Here is a 16451-nt window from a genome sequence, read left to right on the forward strand (position 1 = left end):
GCCCAGTTGATCCAGTCTTTCTTGATATGTCAGTCCCGCCATCCTGGGAATCAGTCTGGTGAACCTTCGCTGCACTCCCTCAATAGCAAGAATGTCCTTCCTCAGGTTAGGAGACCAAAACTGGACACAATACTCCAGGTGTGGCCTCACCAAGGGCCTGTACAACTGTAGCAACACCTCCCTACCCCTGTACTCAAATCCCCTCGCTATGCAGGCCAACATGCCATTTGCTTTCTTAACCGCCTGCTGTACCTACATGCCAACCTTCAATGACTGATGTACCATGACACCCAGGTCTCGTTGCACCTCCCCTTTTCCTAATCTGTCACCATTCAGATAATAGTCTGTCTCTCTGTTTTTACCACCAAAGTGGATAACCTCACATTTATCCACATTATACTTCATCTGCCATTCATTTGCCCACTCACCTAACCTATCCAAGTCGCTCTGCAGCCTCATAGCAACCTCCTCGCAGCTCACACTGCCACCCAACTTAGAGTCATCCACAAATTTGGAGATACTACATTTAATCCCCTCGTCTAAATCATTAATGTACAGTGTAAACAGCTGGAGCCCCAGCACAGAACCTTGCGGTACCCCACTAGTCACTGCCTGCCATTCTGAAAAGTCCCCATTTACTCCTACTCTTTGCTTCCTGTCTGACAACCAGTTCTCAATCCATGTCAGCACACTACCCCCAATCCCATGTGCTTTAACTTTGCACATTAATCTCTTGTGTGGGACCTTGTCGAAAGCCTTCTGAAAGTCCAAATACACCACATCAACTGGTTCTCCCTTGTCCACTCTACTGGAAACATCCTCAAAAAATTCCAGAAGATTTGCCAAGCATGATTTCCCTTTCACAAATCCATGCTGACTTGGACCTATCATGTCACCTCTTTCCAAATGCACTGCTATGGCATCCTTAAGAATTGATTCCATCATTTTACCCACTACCGATGTCAGGCTGACTGGTCTATAATTCCCTGTTTTCTCTCTCCCTCCTTTTTTAAAAAGTGGGGTTACATTGGCTACCCTCCACTCCACAGGAACTGATCCAGAGTCAATGGAATGTTGGAAAATGACTGTCAATGCATCCGCTATTTCCAAGGCCACCTCCTTAAGTACTCTGGGATGCAGTCCATCAGGCCCTGGGGATTTATCGGCCTTCAATCCCATCAATTTCCCCAACACAATTTCCCGACTAATAAGGATTTCCCTCAGTTCCTCCTACTTACTAGACTCTCTGACCCCTTTTATATCCGGAAGGTTGTTTGTGTCCTCCTTAGTGAATACCGAACCAAAGTACTTGTTCAATTGATCCGCCATTTCTTTGTTCCCCGTAATGACTTCCCCTGATTCTGACTGCAGGGGACCTACGTTTGTCTTTACTAACCTTTTTCTCTTTACATATCTATAGAAACTTTTGCAATCCGTCTTAATGTTCCCTGCAAGCTTCTTCTCATACTCCATTTTCCCTGCCCTAATCAAACCCTTTGTCCTCCTCAGCTGAGTTCTAAATTTCTCCCAGTCCCCGGATTCGCTGCTATTCCTGGCCAATTTGTATGCCACTTCCTTGGCTTTAATACTATCCCTGATTTCCCTTGATAGCCACGGTTGAGCCACCTTCCCTTTTTTATTTTTACGCCAGACAGGAATGTACAATTGTTGTAGTTCATCCATGCGGTCTCTAAATGTCTGCCATTGCCCACCCACAGTCAACCCCTTCAGTATCATTCGCCAATCTATCCTAGCCAATTCACGCCTCATACCTTCAAAGTTCGCCTTCTTTAAGTTCTGGACCATGGTCTCTGAATTAACTGTTTCATTCTCCATCCTAATGCAGAATTCCACCATATTATGGTCACTCTTCCCCAAGGGGCCTTGCACAATGAGATTGCTAATTAATCCTCTCTTATTACACAACACCCAGTCTAAGATGGCCTCCCCCCCCCCCCCCCCCCCCGAGTTGGTTCCTCGACATATTGGTCGAGAAAACCATCCCTTATGCACTCCAGGAAATCCTCCTCCACCGTATTGCTTCCAGTTTGGTTAGCCCAATCTATGTGCATATTAAAGTCACCCATTATAACTGCTGCACCTTTATTGCATGCACCCCTAATTTCCTGTTTGATGCCCTCCCCAACATCACTACAACTGTTTGGAGGTCTGTACACAACTCCCACTAACGTTTGTTGCCCTTTGGTGTTCTGCAGCTCTACCCATATAGATTCCACATCATCCAAGCTAATGTCTTTCCTAACTATTGCATTAATCTCCTCTTTAACCAGCAATGCTACCCCACCTCCTTTTCCTTTTATTCTATCCTTCCTGAATGTTGAATACCCCTGGATGTTGAGTTCCCAGCCCTGATCATCCTGGAGCCACATCTCTGTAATCCTAATCACATCATATTTGTTAACATTATTTGCACAGTTAATTCATCCACCTTATTACGGATACTCCTTGCATTAAAACACAAAGCGCAGATGAATACGTGGCTTGAGCAGTGGTGCAGCAGGGAGGGATTCAAATTCCTGGGGCATTGGAACAGGTTCTGGGGGAGGTGGGACCAGTACAAACCGGACGGTCTGCACCTGGGCAGGACCGGAACCAATGTCCTCAGCGGAGTGTTTGCTCGTGCTGTTGAGGAGGAGTTAAACTAATAAAAGGGGGATGGGAACCAATGCAGGGAGACAGAGGGAAACAAAAAGGAGACAAAAGCAAAAGACAGAAAGGAGATGAGTAAAAGTGGAGGGCAGAGAAACCCAAGGCAAAAAACAAAAAGGGCCACTGAATATAAAGGGGCTGCAGGAGGGGTCAAAACTAGAAATCATGGTTTAAAAACTAGGATTAAAACACTCTACCTAAACGCACGCAGCATTCGAAATAAAGTAAATGAGTTGATGGCACAAATCATTATAAATGGGTATGATAGATAGATTACGAAGGTAAACTTGCGCAAAACATAAAAAGATAGTTAAAGCTTTTACAGATATATAAAACGGAAAAGAGTTACTAAAGTAAATGTTGGCCCCTTAGAAGATGAGAAGGGGGATTTAATAATGGGAAATGTGGAAATGGCTGAGACCATAAACAATTATTTTGCTTCAGTCTTCACAGTGGAAGACACAAAAACCATGCCAAGAATTGCTGGTCACAGGGAATGTGGGAAGGGAGGACCTGGAGACAATCACTATCACTAGGGGGGTAGTGCTGGACAGGCTAATGGGACTCAAGGTAGACAAGTCCCCTGGTCCTGATGAAATGCATCCCAGGGTATTAAAAGAGATGGCAGAAGTTATAGCAGATGCATTCGTTATAATCTATCAAAATTCTCTGGACTCCGGGGAGGTACCAGCGGATTGGAAAGCAGCTAATGTAACGCCTCTGTTTAAAAAAGGGGGCAGACAAAAGGCAGGTAACTATAGGCCGGTTAGTTTAGCATCTGTAGTGGTGAAAATGCTTGAAACTATCATTAAGGAAGAAATAGCGGGACATCTAGATAGGAATAGTGCAATCAAGGAGGCGCAGCATGGATTCATGAAGAGGAAATCATGTTTAACTAATTTACTGGAATTTTTTGAGGATATAACGAGCATGGTGGATAGAGGTGTACCGATGGATGTGGTGTATTTAGATTTCCAAAAGGCATTCGATAAGGTGCCACACAAAAGGTTACTGCAGAAGATAAAGGTACGCGGAGTCAGAGGAAATGTATTAGCATGGATAGAGAATTGGCTGGCTAACAGAAAGCAGAGTCAGGATAAATGGGTCCTTTTCGGGTTGGAAATCGGTGGTTAGTGGTGTGCCACAGGGATCGGTGCTGGGACCACAACTGTTTACAATACACATAGATGACCTGGAAGAGGGGACAGAGTGTAGTGTAACAAAATTTGCAGATGACACAAAGATTAGTGGGAAAGCGGGTTGTGTCGAGGACACAGAGAGGCTGCAAAGAGATTTGGATAGGTTGAGCGAATGGACTAAGGTTTGGCAGATGGAATACAATGTCGGAAAGTGTGAGGTCATCCACCTTGTAGAAAAAAAACAGTAAAAGGGAATATTATTTGAATGGGGAGAAATTACAACATGCTGAGGTGCAGAGGGACCTGGGGGTCCTTGTGCATGAATCCCAAAAAGTTAGTTTGCAAGTGCAGCAGGTAATCAGGAAGGCGAATGGAATGTTGGCCTTCATTGCGAGAGGGATGGAGTACAAAAGCAGGGAGGTCCTGTTGCAACCGTATCGGGTATTGGTAAGGCTGCACTTGGAGTACTGCATGCAGTTTTGTTCACCTTACTTGAGGAAGGATATACTGGCTTTGGAGTGGGTACAGAGACGATTCACTCGGCTGATTCCGGAGATGAGGGGGTTACCTTATGATGATAGATTGAGTAGACTAGGTCTTTACTCGTTGGAGTTCAGAAGGATGAGAGGGGTGATCTTATAGAAACATTTAAAATAATGAAAGGGATAAACAAGATAGAGGCGGAGAGGTTGTTTCCACTGGTCGGGGAGACTAGAACTAGGGGGCACAGCCTCAAAATACAGGGGAGCCAATTTAAAACCGAGTTGAGAAGGAATTTCTTCTCCCAGAGGGTTGTGAATCTGTGGAATTCTCTGTCCAAGGAAGCAGTTGAGGCTAGCTCATTGAATGTATTCAAGTCACAGATAGATAGATTTTTAACCAATAAGGGAATTAAGGGTTATGGGGAGCGGGCGGGTAAGTGGAGCTGAGTCCACGGCCAGATCAGCCATGATCTTATTGAATGGCGGAGCAGGCTCGAGGGGCTAGATGGCCTACTCCTGTTCCTAATTCTTATGTCCTTATGTTATATTTCTTTTGTATTTTTGTCCAGCTGAGAAACCTAAATAACCCCCACAAAACCCTGGACATGCTGGACTAAATAACAGAGGATTAGAAATTGAATAAGGCCGGAAAATGGGTGCAGGCATCGGGCAGCGCTATGTGTCCACGCCCTTTCAAAGTGGTGAAAGCAGCACGCAAAATTTGTGCTGCCTGCTCTTTATAATGGCTGCAGCGCTGATTTCAGCTTGCTGATTGGCTTAGCACTGAACAGAGGGGCCAATATCAGATCTAGTCTACTGGCCAATAAAGTTTGGCCTAGGTTGTCTGCACTACTTAAAGGGGAGGTGTTTTGTTGCAGAAGTGCCTCATTGTCATTGTGGATAGAGCCATGGCCCAACAGCCAATTAAAAGGGAAAGGAGATTTTTGGATGCGGCACTGGAGGCCTCGGTCCTGGTCCAAAGATGCCATGAAGTCCTCTACCTGCAAGGGGGCAGGAGGCCTTCAAGGCTGAACATCAGAAGGCTATGGGAGGAGATTGCTCAAGCCATTACTGCGACGAGTGTTGTCCCCAGGACCTGGATCCAGTGCCGCAAAAAGTTTAATGACCTCACGAGTGATCAGGTGAGTGAATGCATCATCAAATGCCATATCCCAGCATCTGTACCACAAACCTCATACACTGCTGAATGCACCACACCTCCATCACTCACCTACCAACAATCTCGATGGGGTGGCCTTCAGAAGAAGGGTGATGGGCATGCTGAATGCAATGACAAACCTGCCAGAGAGCCTCTTGTCAGTCTCAAGGAGTATGGAAGAGTGCGGCTTCAATATTGCATGGGGCATTACGTGGAATTTGGAGCCCGTGATTTTCATGATGGAAATGATGGGCAACTCCAGGAGAGACCTTGTGGACCCAGCCACGATGCTGCATATGATGGGTGATGTCGCAGCTTCCATTGCAGCACAGGCAGAAGCGACGCAATGTCTCAGTGTAGCAGTGGAAGCTCAGATTGCTGCCATCGTGGCTGGGTTTCCGAGTGTGGAAAGAGGCTTGCAGGGTCTCACAGCACTCCAGATTTCTGTCCCCCAACAGATGGTTAGGAATACTGAGGTACCCCCCCCCCACCCCTCCCCGGGGGGAGCAGCAGTGGCTCCGTGGAGCACGAATCTGCTGTCCTCTCTCAAGATGACAACATTCGTACTCCCACCACTGCCACTCCACCAGTGCCCTTGCTGCTGCCCGTCATCCAGCCAATCCAGACTGCTACAACCGGGCCTTCTAGGCCAGGGCTGTGCAAAGTCGGCCTGCAAATCCCCCAGTGAAATCAACAGCCTTCCATCAGCCATGCTACAGCCACTGGGGGAGCATTGCATGGGAGCACTAGAGTAGGAAAAGGCACACAAGAGAGACACTAAGGGAATACACAATGGTGATTAGTTGACGTTGTTGTTTTGATAAATGTATAAATTACATTTGGAATATTTGCAGTGGCTCTCATTTCAATGTTGTGTCCAGGAGGATGCGGTGATGTTTTCTGTGACAGAGGGAAGGCAAGATGGGGAACTCATGAGCAACGGGGATCTGGGGTTTCATTCACTGGAAGTGGAGTCTGATGAGGTGCTCACAGACCGCCCATGGGCTCTGCCGACAGCCTCTTCCCTTTATCCTCCTACTCTTCTGAGGTGCTTCCGGAAGCCATGGTGGCAATGGCTGCACCTTCATGATGGCCAAGTTGTGGCGGATGCAGCAGACCACCATGAAATCGGACACCCGCCCCAGCTTGTACTGGATAACGCCTCCTGAGCAGTCAAGGCAGCAGAACCATTGCTTTAGCACACCAATTGTCTGCTCTATTACATTCCTCGTGGCAGCATTGCTGTCATTATGAGTTCTGGCCACATGTGGTGGGGTTGTGGAGTCACCAGCCAGGTGTAGAGTGGATAGCCCTGGTCGCCGAGCATCCACCCTTGGGTTTGACGTGGTGACTGGAAGATTGCTGGCACAGCAGAGATTGGTGCAGGATGAAGGCATCATGACTGCTGCTAGGATACCAGGCATTCACCGTCATAATGCACTGGGCCTGATAGCGCAACAACTGCACATTAAGTGAGTGATAGCCTTTGAAGTTACGGAACATCTCAGAGTTAGCACACAGCGCCCGCAAAGCCATGTGTGCAGTTGATGGCGCCTTGCACCATGGGGAATCCCGATATCCTGGCAAAACCACACATGCTCTCCTCTGCTTCTCTTTGTTCAGTGGGAAGACAATGAAGTCCCTTCTCCTAGAATACAGAGAGTCTGTGATCTTCCAGATGCACCGATGGATGGTGAACTCGGAACTTCTCTGGAGTGGAAAGATTCAGTGGCAAAACAATTGAGGGCCACTGAGAGAGCGGTCATCACCCTGCCCTGAGGATGTGGAGGAGGTGGCAGAGTTGTGTGACTAACTCCTTGGTGAAGCGGAGCCTCCAAATACACTGCTCCTGGCTTAAGTGCAGTTAGGAGAAGTGCTCCTTGAAGACCCTAGGTGGGTAAAGCCTCCTGTTGAGAGTCCTCATTCCCCTCCCTCTGTGAGCATCTTGTCCTCTTCTTCGCTGCCTCCACTCCAACTCCCTGTGATACTTGAGCGCGAGGGGGAATGCAAATAGAGCGCCCATGACTGGGAGCAAGTGGTCGGAGTAAAACCCATTAAATGAGAAGCAATGTGTTCTCCACTTGCAGCAACAATCCCTGTCACCTCAGAAACTTTAACAACTCTGGAAAGCTCCATACAGTTTCACAAACTTAGATAGTCAGTTGAAATGAAAAACAAGCCAGCTCCAAATGATCCCTTTAAATAGCGATGCTGGGGTTCCTTCCTGTTGCTGAGCGCATGGTCAGCGGGTCATGATTAGGAGAGGCATTAAATGTCCAAAGTGGCAGATCATGTGTTTAAATCAATGTTGCACACTCATTGACGTCACGATCTGCCTCATCTAAATATCTGCAGCGAGCGCGGGTAATGGCAACGCTGCCGACCTGCCCAAAATGGCAGCCACCACAGGACCCGCCAGAGGCGGGCAGAGGTGAGGCGGCCGCCATTTTTCCAAGCCGACAGTCGGCACTAAAGGCTCCAATTTCGCAGCCAGAATGTTTGAAATTCCAGTGTCTGTTTAATCTAACCATCTACCTTTAGAGTGGCTGGAGATTTTGTCTCAAGGTTTAATGATGAGGTTCAATGCAAGGGGAATGAACCTTTACTTGGGGTAAAAGAACTGGCAGTGACGCAGGTCCTGGCTTTTAAACAATGTGTGAGGAAACCACATACACCATCTATCTGCAACGTCATGGCAACATTTAAATATAACTGCTCAGCAGATGCTTACCTTAGACAAATCAAGTTAAATTATACTGATATGGCGATTGGAGGATGAGGAATGAACTCTTTATTTATCTAGATTAATTTTTTTTAAAGATATAATTACTTTTCTTCAGCATTTTCCACTGTTTTAGCTGTCATTAGGTACAATTTCTTTTACAATTGCGGTCATGAGATAACCCTAGTGCCGTTTTCTGGCATATTTGAAGAGTTACGCATGTTCTTTTGGGCCAGACTACACCAAAAAAAAAAGCTTGACAGTTTCCCCATTGTAATTTTTGAAATTGGTGTCGCGGGGTGGAGCCGAAGGTCTGCGCCGGAAAAAAGGAGACCCACCTCCCCCCCCCACCCTTCTGTGCATGCGGGAAAAATAAATGACGTTTTCTACGTGACTGGTATGAGCGTGCATGCCCAGTACACTTACCGGTCTGCATTCAGCCATTTTTAAAGAGCCAGTTGTGTGTGAGAATTTTTCCTCAGAGTGGAAAAAAAATCGGAGCTGCAATATGCAACAAGGCTCAAGGACCAAGAATTTATCACAGGACGAAGTGGAGGTCCTGGTTACTGTAATTGAGGCCAGATGGCACAAGCTGGACACGAGCAGAGGTCAAATAAAAGGTTACACCAAAGAAATGAAGAAATGCTGCAACCAACTTTCACAAGATTACTGTGCAATGGTGACCACCCAAAGGTCCGGAAGCCAGTGCAAAATGCGGCAGGACCTTGGTCAAGCAGTTGGTGCAAGTAATATTTTTATTTATTCGCTGGAATTGCAATTGTAAATGTGACCATCTGTATGTCCCACCCAGCAAAAAGACACTCTCTCTAAAAAGTTATATTTTCATCTTTGCAGAGGAAGGTGGCAAACAACAAAAGAGAGAACTCGAACAGGAGGAGGCCAGGCAAATCTGCACCCACTGACACACTTGGAAGAGAGGGTCGCTGCTTTGATGGGTCCTGCCTGGAGAAAAGCAACCACCACTTCACAAACTGGGCCCATACTTGAGGGAGAGGGTAAGTCCTGTACATTCTACAGTCTGGCTTTGCTAAATGTTTAGTACTGCACGGGCTAGCCATGCTTCAGTTCATGGGGATGTCTCCGTCAGCTGCGTTTTGATTGATATAATATGCTATCATTCATCATGTTCCTTCAAATCAGCCTGCTGCCTGCGCTGTGTGAGCTGACTCATGCCACCCTGCCCCCTCCTCTGCTGCTAACCATTTGACTGTTCTGTTATATTTTGCAGAACTTGCCAACCCTGATGAGGCTGAAGCTGATGCAAAAGATGATTCAGACGCAGATGAGCCTGAAGAGGAGAAAATCTTCCAATCCGATCTTCCAGAACAAGAGCATGGGGCGAGGGTGAGAGGGAGGATGAAGCCCCCACTGTTGCTGAGGAGGTGCTGGTGCCAGCCCCTTTCCCGAGTAGTGAGAGTGGTAGAACATTTCCTGATTTCACACTGTCCGAGGCTGCGGGTTCCAGTGGGGCGCAGCGAGCCACACCCAGGACCCCACCATCCAAGGCTGCGGGTCCCAGTGGGGTGCAGCGAGCTACAACCAGGGCCCCAACGTCCGAGGCTGCGGGTCCCAGTCAAGTGCAGTAAGCCACACCCAGGGCTCCACGTTCTGAGGCTGCGGGTCTTATAGGGTGCAGCGAGCTACAAGCAGGGTGAGGAGGGGAAGGAGAGCTCGATAGTGCTCTCCTGAGGTGCAGGATGTAACAAATGTAGTTCAGATGATGGCAATGAGTGGGGAGAGCATTGACCTTACGCGATCACTCCTGGACACCATCGGTGGGGTGGGTGATCAGGTAGCGGGACCGTCGGGAGAAGTAACAACACTCTCACGAGAAATGGGAATACTGTTTGGGCACATTAGGGATGGAATGTCGCAAGTAACTGATACACTGTCAGTGAACATTAGGAACGGAATGTCGGAGGTAGTCGAGACGCTGTCAGGGCACATGAGGGAGGGAATGTCTGAGATAGCTGCTGCAACAAGGGAACACGCCAGACCCCGCGACGATTGACGGAATCAAGTGCCACTCCAATCCCCAGACCAATCTCTGAAGATGCCCAAGCCAGGCCTTCCACATTACCGCCTGCTCACGCCACCCCCCCCTCCCCAAACAAGAAGTGCGCATTACCCAAGATGCTTAAAAGAATAAGCTTGGTACCAACCCGAGAAACACTACGCCACTGTCAGCGGACAGGGGTGGAGTCTCCAAGACCAAGCGCAGCGGGCAGTCTGAGACTAAGGTGTAGGAGAGATGGGTGCAGCCTTTGTTTGCTGCTGCTGTTATAGTTGTTATTATTTTTGTTGCTAAATAACAATATTATTATTGTTACTGTAACTGTTCTCAAATTAAAAGTTTTTTGTAAGTGATGTAAATTTACAAGTTTAAAAATTTGTTAGTGATCTCAAAGTTTGTAAGTGATCTTAACTGAATAGTTTAAAGTTTCAGACAAGAATATTTTTTATTAAAGTTCAGTACAAACAAGTGTTAACATTTTGAATAAAATATATATTTTAAATTATAACTAAATCATTTACATTATTTGTTCCATTATTAACACAACACATTACGGAACAGGTCCAAACAATAAACATGGTCCATTTTGAATAGTTGCCGCCGAGCCTTCAGGCAGCAAAGCATTCATGGGTGAGCTGCTGGTACAAGGCTCGAGCAATCGTTAAAGGGGCACAATGGCCCGTCCTCCTCCGCCGCCGTGCTCCGGGTTGCATGGCTTCCTTGTCCTTCTCCTCCTCCCTCATCATCTGCATTTTCCTCATCATCATCAGCCATTCTCAGGAGGGTCTTCTACTACCAGCTGCTGTTGCCTGTTGATGGCCAAGTTGTACAGCATGCAGCAGGCAACAGTGAACTGACCGACAATCTCAGGGGAGTATTGCAATTAGCCTCCAGAATGGTCCAGGCATTGGAAACGCTGCTTCAAGATGTCAATGGTCCTCTCTATTATGCTGCGTGTTGCAATGTGCGACATGTTGTATTCCCGCTGAGCTTCTGTCCGGGTTACGTGTAGGGGCGTCATGAGCCAGGTGGCAAGACCATACGCTTTGTTCCCTAGCAGCCAGCTCCAGCCCTTCTGGTTGCTGCTGATATATGGCAGATATAGCGCTCTCATGTAGGATGAAAGCATCATGGGTGCTCCTAGAGTATCTCACATCAACTGCCATGATGCGATGCATATCATCTCAGACGAGCTGCACGTTCATCGAGTAGAAGCCTTTTCTGTTCCTGTACATCTCAGAATCCTCCAAAGGTGCTCGCAAGGCGATGTGGGTACAATTAGATTAAAAACATAGAAATTAGGTGCAGGAGCAGGCCATTCGGCCCTTCGAGCCTGCACCGCCATTCAATAAGATCATGGCTGATCATTCAACCTCAGTACCCCTTTCCTGCTTTCTCTCCATACCCCTTGATCCCTTTGGCCGTAAGGGCCATATCCAACTCCCTTTTGAATATATCTAACGAACTGGCCTCAACAACTTTCTGCGGTAGAGAATTCCACAGGTTAACCACTCTGAGTGAAGAAGTTTCTCATCATCTCGGTCCTAAATGGCTTACCCCTTATTCTTAAGACTGTGACCCCTGGTTCTGGAACTCCCCAGCAACGGGAACATTCTTCCTGCCTCTAACCTGTCCAATCCAGTCAGAATTTTATATATTTCTACGAGATCCACTCTCATTCTTCTAAACTCCAGTGGATACAAGTCCAGTTGATCCAGTCTCTCCTCATATGTCAGTCCTGCCATCCCGGGAATCAGTCTGGTGAATCTTTGCTGTACTCCCTCAATAGCAAGGACAGATTAGGAGATCAAAACTGAACACAATATTTCTAGGTGTGGCTTCACCAAGGCTCTGTATAATTGCAGTAAGTCCTCCCTGCTCCTATACTCAAATCCTCTAGCTATGAAGGCCAACATGTCATTTGCCTTCACCGCCTGCTGTACCTGCATGCCAACCTTCAATGACTGATGTACCATGACACCCAGGTCTCGTTGCACCTCCCCTTTTCCTAATCTGTCATTATTCAGATAATATTGTCTTCCTGTTTTTGCCACCAAAGTGGATAACCTCACATTTATCCACATTATACTACATCTGCCATGCATTTGTCCACTCACCTAACCTGTTCAAGTCACCCTGCAACCTCTTAGCATCCTCCTCACATCTCACACCGCCACCCAGTTTAGTGTCATCTGCAAACTTGGAGATATTACATTCAATTCCTTCATCTAAATCATTGATGTATATTGTAAATAGCTGGGGTCCCAGCACTGAACCCCACTGATCACTGCCTGCCATTCTGAAAAGGATCCGTTTATTCCGACTCTCTGCTTCCTGTCTGCCAACCAGTTTTCTATCCATGTCAATACATTACCCCCAATACCATGTGCTTTAATTTTGCACACCAATCTCTTGTGTGGGACCTTGTCAAAAGCCTTTTGAAAGTCCAAATACACCACACCCACTGGTTCTCCCTTGTCCACTCTACCTCAAAAAATTCTAGAAATTTGTCAGGCATGATTTCTCTTTCATAAATCCATGCTGACTTGGACCGATCCGGTCACTGCTTTCCAAATGCGCTGCTATTTCATCTTTAATAATTGATTCCAACATTTTCCCCACCACAGATGTCAGGCTAACCAGTCTATAATTCCCTGTTTTCTCTCTCCCTCCTTTTTTAAAAAGTGGTGTTACATTAGCTACCCTCCAGTCCATAGAAACTGATCCAGTCAATAGAATGATGACCAATGCATCCACTTTTGCTAGGGCCACTTCCTTAAGTACTCTGGGATGCAGCCTATCAGGCCCTGGGGATTTATCGGCTTTCAATCCCATCAATTTCCCTAACACAATTACCTGACTAATAAGGGTTTCCTTCAGTTCCTCCTTTTCACTAGATCCCCTCGAACCCCTAGTATTTCCGGAAAGTTTTGTGTCTTCCGTAGTGAAGACAGATCCAAAGTATTTGTTCAATTGGTCTGCCATTTCTTTGTTCCCCATTATAAATCAATACAGCCCTGTACCTTGGGAAAGCCAGCAATCCTGGAGAAGCCACAGCCCGGTCACGCATTGCCTGGGCAGTCATGGGGAACTTTATGTAGTCATTCCTCTGGGCATATAGTGCAGCAGTCACCTGCCGAATGCAGATGTGTGTTGCATGTTGAGAAATGGCGCACACATCCCCAGTTGTGGCCTGGAATGATTCAGATGCATAAAATGAAAGTGCAGCTGTAACCTTTACTTCAAGTGACAAAGCAGTCCACCTGATGCTTCTAGGTTGCAGGTCTGCTTTTATTAACTCACAGATCTCGGTTACAACTTCTTTGTGGAAACGCAACCTTCTCACACAGTCTGCCTCACTCAGGTGCAGGTATGAACGCCTGTCTCGATATACCCGATGTGGGTAAGGCTTTCTGCCCATCATCCTACGTGCTCTGAAGTTCCTTAGGTGATGCTGCCCAATCAATCTTCTCCTCTGCAGCACCATCATGCAGAAGCCTTGCACGAGGTATGGAATTGTCAATATTGCCCCCATAATTAAATTGTAGCTTTGCAACAACCTCAAAACACTAGGACAAAGCACTCACACCCCTTCTTCCCTCTCTCTCTGCAAGGTGGATGTCCAAGTATGGACCACACCCCGGTCTGCGCACGCGCAATAGGCTTGCTTACAATGGGAAGCTAGGCATTCAATGAAGACATTTGGGGCAACAAAGTCTAATGCAATTCTTGAATTTTTTTCAAAGTACCACCCCACCACCTCTCCTCTCCTCACTGGGCTCGAGGGTCGTAGCGTTGGCTAGCAGAATTGCTCCCTCGCCCGGACACAGGGGCTCGGCTTCACACCCCCCCCGGGCTTCTTTTGAAACCGAGCCCAGAGGTCCCGTGTCCGGGCAAGGGAGCGATTCTACCGGCCGACGCGCCGACCCATGAGCCCGGTGAGGAAAGGAGAAGTGGTAGGGTGGTACTTTGAAAAAAATCAAAAATTCAAGAATTGCATTACACTTCCAATTTCTCCCTTTTGACTACCAAAAAATGAAGATTTATGATGCATATTCTCTGCCTTCTTCACTCCCTTCAAAACTTCGGCTAAAAACAATGACATCTTTCTGCGCCGATTTTTGTTAAGTGCCCAGAAGGTTTTTTGGGAATGGTCACATTCGCTGTCGCAGAAAAAAATGTAAGTTGGCCAAACTTGCTTAAATGTCAAAAACTGGCGCAGACTTCAGGTTACGCCATGTCGCAAAAAAAATCTGAGCCTAAAAAAATTGTACCCAAATGAATTACGCTGGCGCAGAAACTTTGGGGAAATTTAAGAGATTTTTATTTACTCCAAACTACAAAGTAATCTGCCATTTTGCCTATACAGGCGCAGCGTCCAAAATCCAGAACCCTCGGGACAGAGGCCGTTCTGGATTCCACGTTTTCCGGACTTTGGATCGTCTTTCTGACGTCACGAATCCGGAAACACCCAAACCCAGGTTCGGGTATTTCTGGATTTCGGAACTCAGAAAAGGGGGGGTGGGTCGCTGCCATGGAGCTGTTCGGGCAGGGCCCCGCCGCCGTGGAGCTGTTCGGGCAGGGCCCCGCCGCCGTGGAGCTGTTCGGGCAGGGCCCCGCCGCCGTGGAGCTGTTCGGGCAGGGCCCCGCCGCCGTGGAGCTGTTCGGGCAGGGCCCAGCCGCCGTGGAGCTGTTCGGGCAGGGCCCCGCCGCCGTGGAGCTGTTCGGGCAGGACCCCGCCGCCGTGGAGCTGTTCGGGCAGGGCCCAGCCGCCGTGGAGCTGTTCGGGCAGGGCCCCGCCGCCGTGGAGCTGTTCGGGCAGGGCCCCGCCGCCATGGAGCTGTTCGGGCAGGGCCCAGCCGCCTGGAGCTGTTCGGGCAGGGCCCCGCCGCCTGGAGCTGTTCGGGCAGGGCCCAGCCGCCTGGAGCTGTTCGGGCAGGGCCCAGCCGCCGTGGAGCTGTTCGGGCAGGGCCCCGCCGCCGTGGAGCTGTTCGGGCAGGACCCCGCCGCCGTGGAGCTGTTCGGGCAGGGCCCAGCCGCCGTGGAGCTGTTCGGGCAGGGCCCCGCCGCCGTGGAGCTGTTCGGGCAGGGCCCCGCCGCCATGGAGCTGTTCGGGCAGGGCCCAGCCGCCTGGAGCTGTTCGGGCAGGGCCCCGCCGCCTGGAGCTGTTCGGGCAGGGCCCAGCCGCCTGGAGCTGTTCGGGCAGGGTCCCGCCGCCGTGGAGCTGTTCGGGCAGGGCCCCGCCGCCTGGAGCTGTTCGGGCAGGGCCCAGCCGCCTGGAGCTGTTCGGGCAGGGTCCCGCCGCCGTGGAGCTGTTCGGGCAGGGCCCCGCCGCCTGGAGCTGTTCGGGCAGGGCCCCGCCGTCATGGAGCTGTTCGGGCAGGGCCCAGCCGCCATGGAGCTGTTCGGGCAGGGCCCCGCCGCCATGGAGCTGTTCGGGCAGGGCCCAGCCGCCATGGAGCTGTTCGGGCAGGGCCCAGCCGCCATGGAGCTGTTCGGGCAGGGCCCAGCCGCCTGGAGCTGTTCGGGCAGGGCCCCGCCGCCTGGAGCTGTTCGGGCAGGGCCCAGCCGCCTGGAGCTGTTCGGGCAGGGCCCCGCCGCCTGGAGCTGTTCGGGCAGGGCCCCGCCGCCATGGAGCTGTTCGGGCAGGGCCCAGCCGCCGTGGAGCTGTTCGGGCAGGGCCCAGCCGCCGTGGAGCTGTTCGGGCAGGGCCCAGCCGCCTGGAGCTGTTCGGACAGGGCCCCGCCGCCGTGGAGCTGTTCGGGCAGGGCCCCGCCACCATGGAGCTGTTCGGGCAGGGCCCCACCGCCTGGAGCTGTTCGGGCAGGGCCCCGCCGCCTGGAGCTGTTCGGGCAGGGCCCAGCCGCCGTGGAGCTGTTCGGGCAGGGCCCAGCCGCCGTGGAGCTATTCGGGCAGGGCCCAGCCGCCGTGGAGCTGTTCGGGCAGGGCCCAGCCGCCTGGAGCTGTTCGGACAGGGCCCCGCCGCCGTGGAGCTGTTCGGGCAGGGCCCCGCCGCCATGGAGCTGTTCGGGCAGGGCCCCACCGCCTGGAGCTGTTCGGGCAGGGCCCAGCCGCCTGGAGCTGTTCGGGCAGGGCCCCGCCGCCTGGAGCTGTTCGGGCAGGGCCCCGCCGCCGTGGAGCTGTTCGGGCAGGGCCCAGCCGCCAAAGTTTCAGGCCGGCGGGCCCCATCGCAGAGGAGGTGTGGGGGCGTGCTGGTGGGGAGGCCCCGAGGTAAGGGCTGCGG

At 50.1% G+C, this 16451-nt stretch overlaps 1 protein-coding gene across 2 annotated transcripts in view; it reads right to left on the reverse strand.

Annotated features, from left to right (window-relative positions):
* Positions 1 to 16451, reverse strand: part of ankra2 (ankyrin repeat, family A (RFXANK-like), 2) — a 56959-nt gene that overhangs the window by 12512 nt on the left and 27996 nt on the right. The gene's annotated exons all lie outside the window — the stretch shown is intronic.

Source organism: Pristiophorus japonicus, chromosome 1, assembly GCF_044704955.1.
Source record: "Pristiophorus japonicus isolate sPriJap1 chromosome 1, sPriJap1.hap1, whole genome shotgun sequence".
Lineage (NCBI taxonomy): Eukaryota > Metazoa > Chordata > Chondrichthyes > Pristiophoridae > Pristiophorus > Pristiophorus japonicus.